Source organism: Dama dama, chromosome 5, assembly GCF_033118175.1.
Source record: "Dama dama isolate Ldn47 chromosome 5, ASM3311817v1, whole genome shotgun sequence".
In the NCBI taxonomy this organism is placed as follows: Eukaryota; Metazoa; Chordata; class Mammalia; order Artiodactyla; family Cervidae; genus Dama; species Dama dama.
In genome coordinates this window covers 129,801,190-129,814,746 of record NC_083685.1, presented here as the reverse complement: position 1 = coordinate 129,814,746, position 13,557 = coordinate 129,801,190, and the positions used below count along the sequence as shown (strand labels likewise).

Below are 13,557 nucleotides of genomic sequence, written 5' to 3'. Positions count from 1 at the left end.
GAGTGGCTGTAAATACAGATGAAGCTTGGCTCATTTGGCCCCCCGCTCACCTCCTGCCATGCAGCCTGGCTTCTCACAGGCCATGGGCTGGGACAGGTCCTTGGCCCGGAGTTGAGGATCCCTGCCTTAAACATCAGCTCTCCATCCTCTCCTTCCACCAGCTCTTGGAACCACCCTTCGACTTCTGTCTCTGTGGATTTGATTATTCTTGTTTTATTTTGTTGTTGTGTCGCTAAGTCGTGTCCGACTCTTTGTGACCCCATGGACTGCAGCACGCCAGGTTTCCCTGTCCTTCACAATCCTCCAGAGCTTGCTCAAACTCATGTCCATTGAATCAGTGATGCCATCCAACCATCGCATCCTCTGTCATCCCCTTCTCCTCCTGCCGTCAGTCTTTCCCAGCATCAGGGTCTTTTCCAATGAGTAGGATCTTCATGTCAGGTGGCCACAGTACTGGAGCTTCAGCTTCACCATCAGTCCTTCCAACGAATGTCCAGAATTTACTTCCTTTGGGACTGATTACTCTAGGTACCATGTTGAGTTTCCTTGGTGGCTCAGTGGTAAAGAATCTACCTGCCAATGCAGGAGATGTGGGTTTCATGCCTGGGTTGGGAAGATACCCTGGAGAAGGAAATCACAACCGACTCCAGTATTCTTGCCTGGGAAACCCCATGGACAGAGAAGCCTGGAGGGTTACATACAGTCCATGGCGTTGCAAAAGAGTCCATGACTTAGACAGTAAACAACAACAACAGCAGCAGTGATTAGTGATGTTGAAAACCTTTCATTGTTTGTATATCTTCTTTGGAAAAATGTCTATTCGAGTCCTTTGCCCATTTTTAAATCAAGTTGTTTCTTTTACTGTTGTTGTTTCGTAGGAATTCTGTTTATACCCTGGATATTTACTCCTTACAAGATACATGTTAGCGGTGACTTCTTTCTTTAGTTGACCTTGTTAAAATTGGTTTCTGTTCTTTGTCATCAAACATCGCTAATGAATTGCCTGGAGAATTCCATGGACAGAGATCCTGATGGGCTACAGTTCATGGGGTCGAAAAGAGTCAGACGCAACTGAGCTACTAACATCCCTAATGTGTCCCTGCATGCAAGCATCAGGAAATCTTTGCTTTTCGTCTCAATTCTTCTTAGTGTTTTGTGTCACATTTACTGTTTTTTTTTTTTTTTTTTTTAAGGCCAATGCATGAAATCAAGCTCTACAGATTTTATTAGGGAGTGGCATGGTGTTTTGGGTGCCCCTAGTAGCCAAATTAGAATTTTAAGATTAAATCCAAGTTCTCACACAAATTTAGATCAATAACTTTTACACAAGTGCTTGAAATAGCCAGATAATGATAAAAGAGTGTTTTTTCTTTCACGTGATACAAATTCTTCCCTTCACTTTATATAGATAGACCCCATCCAAGAACTGAGCATAAACCCAATATGCTCCCAACATGTTCCAAGTATGTTTTGGTGTAGACATTTTCTTGGAGAGGACTGGGGGGAGGGGATGGCTCATGTCTCACGTTTCCAGACTTTGACCCTTCCCAAGTACCGTCCTCTTGCTAATATTTGCTTTTGACTTCTAATAATTGAGACGCTGGAGTTTTTTTTTTTTTCTTTTCACAGGTATAAAATAACCATAACTGCTAAATTAGGTTGCTTGTCCAAAGTATATACAGCTTAAAATTGAGGGGATGTGGGACAAAACCTTTGTTCTCAGATCACTGCAGTTCCCTGTGGAGGAGCCGAGGAAGCAGGTTGCTTGCTGAATAGCTGAGATTTATGTGATTTTTTTAGCAGGTGAATTTCAAATCCATATGTCGAAAAGTTTCTTTCCAAAGCTAGTGGTCCGTGATGGGGGAGGGAGTGCCCCTCAAGCGTGCTCCTGGGCAGCACAAAGCCCCTGATTGAGTGAGCGGATCTGTACTTTGCGGTGAGAGAGAGGGCTTTTCTTTTTTCCTCCTTCCTCTCCCCAGCTTTTTTTCCACCACTCTAATGAAATTTGCAGACACGGAAAGGAAACCGAGTTATTTATAGGAGTGGGAGGAATGTGCACGCTAATTGTGCTTAGTCTATTCCTAAGTGTGTAATCTGTTTGCTATTAAATTTTACAATCTTTCAGCAATATACACATTTTTTTAAAGGGGGAGAACTTCATAAATCTGACAAAGAGAAACCAAAGTAAATTATTCTAAGGGTTCAAATAGTCTAATCAAAGTCAGATTCAATATAAAAATTTATTTGTCGGATTAATCTCTCTTGCAGCACTGATCTCTCCCCTCCCCCCTTGACTAGCTTAATCATTTCCCTTCTAGATTTGTAAGGTGTGATATGGCTGCTCACAAGTGATACGCATTTTTAGTGGTGAGTTATCATGTGTACAACACACACTCACACACCAGGAAAACTGGATCAAATGGAAAGTCCCTGGAAACAAGTATCTGAAGATGACCCTGGGACCTTACACTCGAAATCCAGCATTTTGACAGTCTAGTAATGGAGATAATTCAAATTATTTGGTCCATTATCAAGTTGTTCTGGGTAGAAAACTGTCCTGGAAAACATTTTCTCATGCTTTTCTCCCTTTATTGCCTCCACCTAATAATCATGGGAACCTGCTTATTGGAAATTTAACCCTTGTTAAAATTAGAAGGAGCTAGAAAAGTCATAATCATCCTTAGGTAAACTTTCCATAGTGGAAATCATTTCCTGTTTGAAATTTGTTTCAGTGTGACTATCAAGGCTACAGGGAATAGAAGATTTCTCAGATTACTCTAAAGAAAGATCCGTTTATGAAAAGACCATAACCTCCTAAAATCACAACTGGAAAACCGTCAGGAAAGTAGGCAGCTCCCAAGGGTCACATGGAGATGCCAGCACACAGCCCGTTTTCTTCTGTCTCCCTCTGCGCCTGAATGTCTTGGTGGTGTCCAGTCACTAGGTCGTGTCCGACTCTTTGCAGCCCCATGGACTATGGCTCACCAGGCCCCTCTTTCCTCCACTGCTTCCCGGAGTTTGCCTCAATTCACGTCCATTGCATCAGTGATACCATCCCACCATCTCATCCTCTGCTGCCTGCTGCTGCTTTTGCCCTCAGTCTTTCTAAACATCAGGGTCTTTTCCAGTGAGTTGGTTCTTCACATCAGGTGGCCAAAGTATTGGAGCTTCAGCTTCAGTGTCAGTCCTTCCAGTGAATATTCAGGACTGATCTCCTTTAGGATAGACTGGTTTGACCTTCTTGCTGTCCAAGGGACTCTCAAGCATCTTCTCCATTGCATTACTCTTCTAAATGTCCTGCTGGTCAAAGCTGGTCCCGTGGCCCAGCTCAGCCTCAGTGTGGGTGGTCTCTCACAGGATGTAAGTACTGGGAGGCATGCATGGTTCACTGGGACCCCTGAAGCACCCGTCAGTCACTCAGAGTTTGTCATATTAACTGAAATAGCAGGTGAACACTGATGTTTAATGGACAGAGGGGCCTGGCGTGCTGCAGTTCATAAGGCCACAAAGAGTTGGATATGACTGAGCATGCATGCAATGGCCTTTAATGCCCATAACTGACACTCAGTAAGACCCTGACGAATGCTTTTGTTGAAGGAATTATGGACAGTTTTCTACACATAGCATAGCTACATTGCATTGTACATTTCTGTGTTTAAAACATGAATGTGGTCAATAGAAGCATTGCTATTTTATTAATATCATGCTTTTTATAAACATTTAGGAATTTCTATCCTCTTAAAAGATATTTCAGGAGTCTCAAAAATTTCTGGTCATCCAGATTTCTCTCCTTCTTCAAGAACTGCAGCATCCTGGGTCCAGAGACCTCATGATAACTAAGAGCATAACCGCAAAATAATATGTCAGCATAGGCATTTGATGTCAGAATGAGATAGGTTAGTTAATTAGGGAAATCATCTCAGAGAGGAAGGATTGAGTAGTTTCCAGGTTAGTAGTTTTCAGAGTTAGAATAATCTTTATATCAGCTCTGGAGTCTCCTGATTTTGTAGACGTGGAAACTGACATTTAGGAATACAGCAGAAATTAACACAATGTGGTAAATCAACTATCCTTCAATAATAAATACATTTAAAAAGTAAAATAAAGCAATTATTTTTAAAAAGGAGACACATCCTTTTTAAGTCCAAGGTCACTATCCATGGTCAAGTCAGAATTCAAATCATCATCCTCCAATACATTCATCCACCAACAAATATTTATTGTGTGCCAAGCACTCCACCTCTGTGGATGAGAAGGGAAGAGACGTGTCTGTACCTTTGTGGCGCTTACAGTCCTCCTGGGATGAAGACAGGAGAGAAGTAAATAAACCGGCTCAGTGACAATCCTGAGTGGCGATGCACACGGCACACACCCCCACAGGGCAGAGTGAGCGAGGACTCTGGGACGGGGAGGTTTGTCAGGAAAGGCTTCACCGGTGAGGTAACATTTCAGCTGGATTCCGAAGCAGGAATGGGCAGAGGCCAGTTTCGAGAAGAACAAGAGAACATTCCAGATGGAGGGAAGGAGGCCTGTCAGGGTCCTGAGCCTGGCTTTGACGTGTTAGAGGAAATAAAAGAAAACACTTGTGTGGTTGAGCCCTGGGAAGGAAGGAGGTGAGAGGCATTGGACTGACATGAGCCTCGGAGGGTCCCACCCGCTCTGGGCCTTTGAGGTCATGAAAGGAAGTTTGGGTTTTATTTTAGAGACAACAGGAAGCCACTGATGTGTTTAAGCAAGTGAGTTCCACAATCCGGTTTATATTTCTAAAAGGCTTACTCAGTAAACCTTGATTGAAAACCTCTTTGTTTGCGGTGGGCTATGCCAGTGGGTAACTGGGCAGGAAGTTAACCTGTGAATCTGGAGGGGTGTGTGTAGCGTGACGGATTGCAATGTGTGTGTTTGGGTCTCGGAACCCAGGCTTCCAACCACAGCTAAGACACCTGACCCGAAGAGGATCAGTCCGCTGTAGATCAGGAGTGTTTTAGAGTCTTCGATGAGTAAGCAACACAGAGAGTGTGATCTCTGGTGAGGACCAGCGGACCTTGAAGGTGACACAGCCGTGAGGCTGCTGTTTGCATTGGACCCAATGATCAGAAGAAGCTGGTCACCTCAGAGAAGAGCCAGGAAAGAGGCAGAGAGCAGCAGCGGATAAAGGTAGCTTTCAGGATTGGAAAGACAGAGTGAAAAGTGCTGGGCCCTGCGGACTTCCTGGTTTCCACTTTCACAAGCCTGGGCTCACTATGGTCCTTTGTCTGTAGGCTTTCTCCTGTACCCTTAGAGGATGCTGGTAAGGATACAGTAGACAGCCTTGGTCTGGGTCGTGAGAGATTTGTTATGCTTTTCGTAATCATAGAAACAGAAGAGAGGGCTTTTAGGTAGAAACCATGGTTTGTTCGTGGGGCTTCCCTGGGGCTCTTTGGTGCACAATCTGCATGCCAGTACAGGAGATGTGGGTTCAGTTCTTGGGTTGGGAAGATCCCCTGGAGAAGGAAATGGCAACCGACTCCAGTATTCTTGCCTGTGATATCCCATGGACAGAGGAGCCTGGTGGGCTGTAGTTCATGGGGTCCCAAATAGTCAGACCTCACTTCGTGACCGAAGGATGACAACAGCAGATGATTTGTTCATAGGTGAGCTAGTTCAGAAGGTGCTCTTGTCGAGCATCGTATAAAACCTTGGTGAGACCCCCAGCCTTGATGATGGAAGTGTACGGAAGAGAAGCTTAGTGAGTATTTGGAACGAAACTTCACTTACAGGTCTAACAGTTGGCGACAATGGAGAGCATGGATTCTGCCCCACTTCTGAGAGTTCCTGTAAGAATAATGAAACTCTCATGTCCAGTTGTCAGCATTTAACATGCCACCTGGCAGTTCGTAGGTATTTAGTAAATATTTGAGGTATGATATTCTCTCCCCTTTCCTATGCCTCTACAACCAGTCCACAGCCAGCAGTAAACACGAACTTATTACAAATTAAGGTCCAAGTTGTGTACTTCAAAGGCAGACACTGAAGCATGCAGGGTGTTTGCAATAAGAAGTTCAAGTTCTCTTCCACCATGAATAATAAACTGGCTTCCAGTTGGCCAATCGCCATTCCCTCCCAGAAGCCAACTGGCAACTGGCTCATCCCCGTCCCTCGGAATTTACAGATGTGTGCTGGACAGTGTGGGAAAGGGTGCTTTACAGCAGCAATTAGTTTATTCCCGGGGTAAACAGTCGACAGTGAAGGATAACTGCAGCAAGAAACTTGTTGCCTACTGCAGTGTGAATAACCTGCAGGCAGCCAGTGGGCTGGTTGCCCCACAACCGCCCAGGAGGGTTTGTGCCCAGGAGGGCTTTGCAGATGCCTGCCGGGGAGGGCAGGGAAGTCAGCAGGGTGGGGGGGCGGCTGTGTTTTTAAATAGGTTTGCAAAGCCCAGGATGGTTCTCTGGAGGGCGGGGGGTGGTTTAAAGAAGGAAGGATTCTGGTCTATGTAAGGGGGGGAGGTGGTTGCTGGTTTCTCTTTAAGAAGGGAGTTTCAGCTTGACTGCCAGCTGGCATCTGGTCGACCCGGCTATAGGGCCAACACACACACACAGGCGGCAGAGTCACTCACTCCTTCTGACTGTGCTGTTTGCTGCCTGAGACCAGACTGGGCTTGCTGGAACCTGAAACGACCCGTTCCTCCGAGCTGGGGTGGAGGGCAGCCTCAAGCCTGTCTGCATGGCCTGGGGTGAGCGGACTGTACCACCCTTTCCCCCGGGGGCTTTCTTGCCAGGCTGGCTGTTTCCCGCATTGCTTTGTCAGATGTGGCAACCCTTTTTATTATGGTTGCCTTTGCATTATATGAGAACACGGACCCAAGAGCCTGCTTTTTTCACGTGGGTTTCCTGAATCTGTTCCGCTCCCCAGTGGGGATGACCGTTTGCAAGGTCAAACCAAGCAGCAGCAATGGCCTGTATGCATATCACCTCTTCTCTTAGGATTTTTGTGTAATTATGTTTTAGTATTTCTATAGGAATATTTTTTTTCTTAGAGTTTTTTTTTTTTTTTTTTTTTTGATGTGGACCATTTTAAAAGCCTTTATTGAATTTGTTGCCATATTGCTTCTGTTTGATGTTTTGATTTTTTGGCCACGAGACACATGGGGTGTGTCTCCCTGATTAGGGATCACATCTGTGCTCCCAGCTTTGAGGGTGAAATCTGAACCACAGAACCTCCAGGGAAGTCCCTCCATAGGTGTCTTACGGAAGGAGTTCTTGGGAAAAAATCATCAGGGGAATATGCGGGAGAGATACAGTTGGAAATCTTGATTCCAGTTTCTAGAGATGGCTTAATCTTCCCATGTCGGGGGGAGAGGTGCAAAGTCTTGCCTGACAGACGGGTCACAATTCCTCCAGCTGACCGCACTCCTTTAAGGAGTCACTGTGCCCCCTGGCTGGTTCCTGTGTGTCTCTCCCCGCCCAGCCCTGTTTCTTCTGCATTCATGGCGATTCTGGTCATGTCGAGATTAAAGTCAATGAAGATGCAGGAAGCATTACCCCCTAGGGGGTGACGGGGGAGGGATAAACTGGGAGACTGAGATGGACATGTCCACGCTGCTGCATATAAAACAGACAGCTAATAAGGACCCACCACAGAGCCCCGGGAATGACTCAGCACCCTGTAATGACCTGAATGGGAGAAGAATCTAAAAGAGAGGGAACCCATGTGTGTATCAGACCGATTCACTTTACAAACAAACAATGTGCAATATTGTACAACAGCTGTACTCCAATAAAAGTAAAATTTAAAATAAGATAATCAAAAATGACTAATGGATAGCACAGGGAAGTCTACTCACTATTCTATAGTAAAATAAGTGGGAAAAGAACTTGAAACAGAAGCGATCCGTGTGTGTATGTAACTGCATCACCGCCGTACACCTGAAACTGCCACAACGTTGTAAACCAACTGCACCCGTAAGATTCTAAAAAAGATTAAAGTGGTTGCGTAAATATCCCGGTGGCGGCGGCGGCTTAGTCGCTCAGTCATGTCAGACTCTCTGCGACCCCGTGGGCTGTGACCCGCCAGGCTCCTCTGTCCGTGAGATTCTCCAGGCAAGGATACTAGAGTGGGTTGCCATGCCCCTCTCCAGGGGACTTCTTGACCCAGGGAGTGGACCTGTGTCTGCTGCATGGCAGGCAGATTCTTTACTGCTGAGCCACCTGGGACGCCTCTGTAATGTCTTTGTAAGGGGAGATGAAGATGGATATTCTCAGCTTGGTTCACAATGTCCTACTTGATTCGACTCCAGCTCATCGCTAAGCCTGAGCCTGCTCTCTGCAGTCCAGTCATCCTGGCCTTTTCCTCTGACCCTCAAATGCGTCAAGCTTCCTTGGCACAGGACTGCTGCACACTCCACGTTTGCTTCCTGGAATGTCCTTCCCACTAGACTCTGTGACAGTGGACTGCTTCTCATCTTTCAAATCTCAGCTTGTACGTACCCTTTCCCCTGAATCTCGGGACATGGTCAGTTTCTCCTGTCAGTCCCTCATCGTAGCATCTGTAAACCTCTTTCTAAATCCTGACCATAGTCTGTAATTCTGCATAAGCTGAGCCTGCCTCATGCCTTCAGTGAGAACAAGGGCTCTCTTGCAGGCATCTTTCTGCCCCCAGATGAGGTAATAGGGAGACTTCAGGTGGCAGTCGTGGTAGAGAATGCCCCTGCCAATGCAGGAGATGCAAGAGACTCGGGTTCGATTCCTGGGTCGGGACGATTTCTTGGAGTAAGAAATGGCAATCCACTATTCTGTGAATGTTGTCAAGTCAAGAGGGTGGTGCCAAGATTAAAATTAAGAAGTAGGAAGCAACCGGACTAGGACTGAGGCAAACAGTTTGGAAGGAACTTTGAAGGGAACACTTCAGGGTCAGCATCAGTTTTAGCCTGAAGGAACTAAAGGACAGGAAGTGAATCTACATCAACAGGCTTTGAATTTTATTTTCAAGCCAGACGTTGATTTTGAGGTTCAAAGAGACAGCGTTAGAGATGTAGATTCACTGATCTCCAAACAAAAGGTATTTTTTCCTTGTCGGGATTTTCCCTGTCCTGAGTAGGGGCAGGTCAGGATTGTAGCCCAGTGGCAAAGGAGAGGACGGTGGCAGTGCCCGGAGCTTGTCACCGCTGAGGGTGAACGTTCCTCCGCGGAGTTCTGAGTGGTCCTGCAGCAGAAGCGGTTACTGAGGGTGTGAGCATGTAGAAAAAGAGGAGGCAGAGGAGGAACAAGGAGAAGAAGAGAAAGGATGAAGGAGGAGGAGAAGGAGGGGAAGAAAAGGATGGAAGAGATGGAGGAGGAGGAGGGGGAGAAAGGTAACAGTTAGTAGGATAACCAGAGCTCGGAAGTGTCAGAGAAGAATATGAATTGGCAAGAGTTGGCAGAAAGGCGGCAAGAAAGGAGAAAAGAGCCCGCAGTTTGAGGGAAGACAGGAGGGCCTTTTAAGAAAGAGGGTGTGGTGAAGGAGGAGGAGAGCAGAGAACCTGTCTTGAGATTTGTTCAGAACGAGGTTGCTGATGACCTTGGAAAGGGCGGTGTTGTTGGAGTGCGGGGGACGGAAACCAGAGGCCAGGCTGTAGAGAAGGGGGTTCTGAGAAAGGGGGGAGTCAGAGCAGTGCACTCGGTTGGAGTCTTTAAATCTTTCAACCATCTAAGAAGTTGCCAAGGGCAAAAACCTGTGCCTGCCACGGATCGCAGGGACAGAGTGTTCCCTTCTCCTCACTGCTGTTCGCAGAAAACTCGGGGCCATCGGATCCTGGCCAGAGGCGCCGGGGGTCAGGACGGGGCTGAACGGCTTGGGAGCAGAGGCGGAGGCGGGTCCGGGCAGCGCCCGGGGCGGGAGTCCATCCCTGGGGCCCGCCCTTCCCTGGCCTGAGCCGTGGGTATTGTTAGCTTCTCATTTCTAGGAGCCCTAAATCTATCCCAGAGTATGAAAGCTGGTGTTTGGAGTACGATCTAATTAATGCCTTTTGCTTTATCTGAATTCAGTGGCAGAGGAAAGGCTGGCTGTGAGCGTTCACCTCGCGGGCTGAGTGGCGGATCCAGAACAGCGAGCACTTCGGTTTAGGAGGCAGGAGCCCGCTGCCTGCTAGACATGGATGGAGGCCTGGGGGAGGTGGAGACCAGCAGGGGTTTGGTTTCGGGGCTTCCTGGGTGGCTCAAACGGTAAAGAATCCGCCTGCAATGCACGAGACCCGGGTTCCGTCCCTGGGTTGGGAAGATCCCCTGGAGGAGGGCATGGCTGTCCACTCCAGTGTTCTTGCTGGAAAATCCCATGGACAGAGGATCCTGGTGGGCTACAGTCCGTGGGGTCGCAAAGAGCCGGACATGATTCTTCAGTTCAGGTTTACCAGCAGGAGCAGGCCGTGGGTGACATCGGTGCAGGTCTGGGTCACAACTAGACCAGGTGGTCTCGTTGAGGGTCAGGAAGGCCGTGGATGCAAGACCTTCATCAGAAGTCAGCAGTCCAGAGAACGTGTTTGTCAGGCTTTGGAAAGGAGCAGGTTAGCGTCTTTGATAGGAAGGCAGCCCCGGCTCTACAGCTGATCCAGGTGCAAAGGCCCCTCTGGCTCCTTCTACGGCGGAAGCACTCCACCCGCTGTCTGCGCTTGTTCTCTTGTGGACTTCCTGTCCCTTGGGACTGTCAGCTGACCTGCTGGATAAATGAGGCTCATCTTCGCAGAGTCCTAGGCATCTGCTTGTTAGAATCTTCCTTTGCTGGGAAACCATACACACTTGGGAGAGTCATGAGAGATAAACAAAGAGACTTGCAGCTTAGGTTTGGATGGTTTCCTGCTCTCTGCCTTGTTAGGGTCGCAGTGAGGGAGCTCCTACTACTATTATAGGGGGCTTTCCGGATTGGTCCCCTGCACCCTCTGACTTTCTAGTGCATCCTGTTTCTGCTGTCTTCCGGAGTCAAGTGAGACAGACATCACACTCTTCTGCCTTGTGGGTGTGAACTGGGTCTTATTCTTGAGTGTAATATTACATGTCATTCAGGAAAAGAATTACATGTGGAAGCTCACCATGACTTATAACTTTAGGCTACAGGAAGCCAGCCATTGACCAGACCTCCTGGGAGGATGAAGGTGGGCGGCCACTCCGGAGCGCTTCGGCAAGGTTTGTTCAGATTTTGTAAATGCCCCTGTTCCCTCGAGGGATAGCCAGCAAGTTGGACTGCAAGTTTGCAATCTGCAAATCTGGGTTATGTGGAGAATGCAGAGAATGGTAAATGCTGGAAGAAGTGTGGATGGGATTTACCATCACCTCAAAGGGGCTGTTCTGTATGAAGTGTCCTGCAGAAACTAGAGTCTTTGAAAACGTTCATGGTTTAGAGGAGAGCTTTTTCTTTAGTATTTTTGAAGTGTAATTGATTTGCAATGTTTTCTTAATTTCTGCCATCAGTTCAGTCGCTCAGTTGTGTCCACCTGTGACCCCATGGACTGCAGCACTCCAGGCCTCCATCACCAACTCCCGGAGCTTGCTCAAACTCATATCCATTGAGTCGGTGATGCCATCCAGCCATCTCATCCTCTGTCATCCGCTTTTCCTCCCGCCTTCAATCTTTACCAGCATCAGGGTCTTTTCTGATAAGTCAGTTCTTTACATCAAGTGGCCAAAGTATTGGAGCTTCAGCATCAGTCCTTCCAATGAATATTCAGGACTGATTTCCTTTAGGATTGACTGGTTGGATCTCCTTACAGTCCAAGGGACTCTCAAGAGTCTCCTCCAACACCACAGTTCAAAAGCATTAATGCTTCGGTGCTCAGCTTCCTTTATAGTCCAACTCTGACATCCATACATGACTACTGGAAAAAAAACATAACTTTGACTAGACGGACCTTTGTTGGCAAAGAAACGTCTCTGCTTTTTAATATGCTGTCTAGGTTTGTCATAGCTTTTCTTCCAAGGAGCAAGCGTCTTTTAATTTCAAGCCTGCGGTCACCATCTGCATTCATTTTGCAGCCCAAGAAAATAAAGTGTGTCACTGTTTCCGTTGTTTCCCTATCTATTTGCCATGAAGTAATGGGACCAGATGCCATGATCTTTGTTTTCTGAATGTTGAGTTTTAAGCCAGCTTTTTCTTTCTCCTCTTTCACTTTCATCTAAAGTCTCGTTAGATCCTCTTTGCTTTCTGCCATAATGGTGATGTCATCTGCATATCTGAGGTTGTTGATAATTCTCTCAGTGATCTTGATTCCAGCTTATGCTTCATTCAGTCTGGCATTTTGCATGATGTACTCTGCATATAAGTTAAATAAGCAGGGTGACAATGTACAGCCTTGACGTACTCCTTTCCCACTTTGGAACCAGTCCATTGCTCCATGTCCAGTTCTAACTGTTGCTTCTTCACCTGCATACAGGTTTCTTGCAGTACTGGGGTGCAGTCTCAAAAATGACAGAATGATCTCATTTGCTTGACTACAGATCACTGTCAAGGATGAAGCCCTGAGGAACAGCAGCACGTAGGGAGTAAGCAGAGAATTATGAGCGCCGTGAGAAAAAGAGGTTTCCAGAAGCACAGCAGTGAGAGACGCATTAACTAGTTACAGAATCCACGGAAGTGGAGGTTTTGTAGAAAAAGAAAGTGGGAAGGATTGAGGACGGGAGAAGGGGAAGACAGGGGCTGAGACAGTTGGATAGCATCGCTGACTCGGTGGACATGAGTTTTTGCAAACTCAGGGATATGCTGAAGGACAGGGAAGCCTGACAGCTCCAGTTCATGGGGTCGCCGGGGGTGGGACATGATTCAGCGACTGAACAGCAGCAAGGGCAGACCCCACAGACAGATGCAGCTGCCAGAATCCCATTGACAAAACCTCAAGGGCCGATGTTTCAGAGACTGAGGTCCCTTGCCAGGCAGGGGGGCTTTTGCCAGGTCTTCAGGTAGATTGTATTTTTTTTTTTTAACCATGGATGTTGAAAGTGTTCATCAGTTCAGTGTACATAGAATGTCAGTTTTCTTATTCCCGCTTTTCTAAAGTGTACACTGTGTTCATATTAAAAACCTCTGCGTTTTGGTCTTCTATTTTATGTTTCTAAGTAGTTTGCATTTGTATGGATTTTTTTTTCTCCTTCAGTAGACTTACTGTTTCTGAAGGATTTCAATCACATGTTTTATCTCTCTTTTTTTAAAATTGCAACCCAATATTCAGTCAAAGGATCTCGCATAGTAGGTGTTCTAGATAAGAAGTTTTGAGACTCTTTAAAAAAAGAACCTAAGCAATTGCTGAAAGATCTCCAGAAACATTTTTTTTTTAAGGCTCATCTCCATGGATCATCAGTTTGGTCATGTTAATTGCAAACACACACATTCTCAGTGACAAAGAGAGAAGTGTCAGAGAGAGAGTTTGAAGGATGTATTTTTCTCAAGCTGTGAATCTGGCCAGTACAAAGGTTTGTTCATTTGACTTTTCCCAGTTGGAGTGATAAAGAGAAGAGTAACCTGATTTTTGTCATCATGATGATAACCAAAGCCTATCAGCATGTGCTTATGTGATAGAATCACGAGAAATAACAAAGCTTTATGATTTCCCGAGCGCCT

The 13,557-nt window shown here is 46.6% G+C and overlaps 1 long non-coding RNA gene across 1 annotated transcript; it reads left to right on the top strand.

Annotated features, from left to right (window-relative positions):
* The first annotated feature begins 8,966 nt into the window (after window positions 1-8,966).
* LOC133056186 (uncharacterized) lies at window positions 8,967-12,077 on the top strand. Its single transcript, XR_009692755.1, has 3 exons — window positions 8,967-9,036; window positions 11,057-11,132; window positions 11,418-12,077. It is a non-coding gene; the product is annotated as an uncharacterized LOC133056186 (long non-coding RNA).
* Window positions 12,078-13,557: the final 1,480 nt, after the last annotated feature.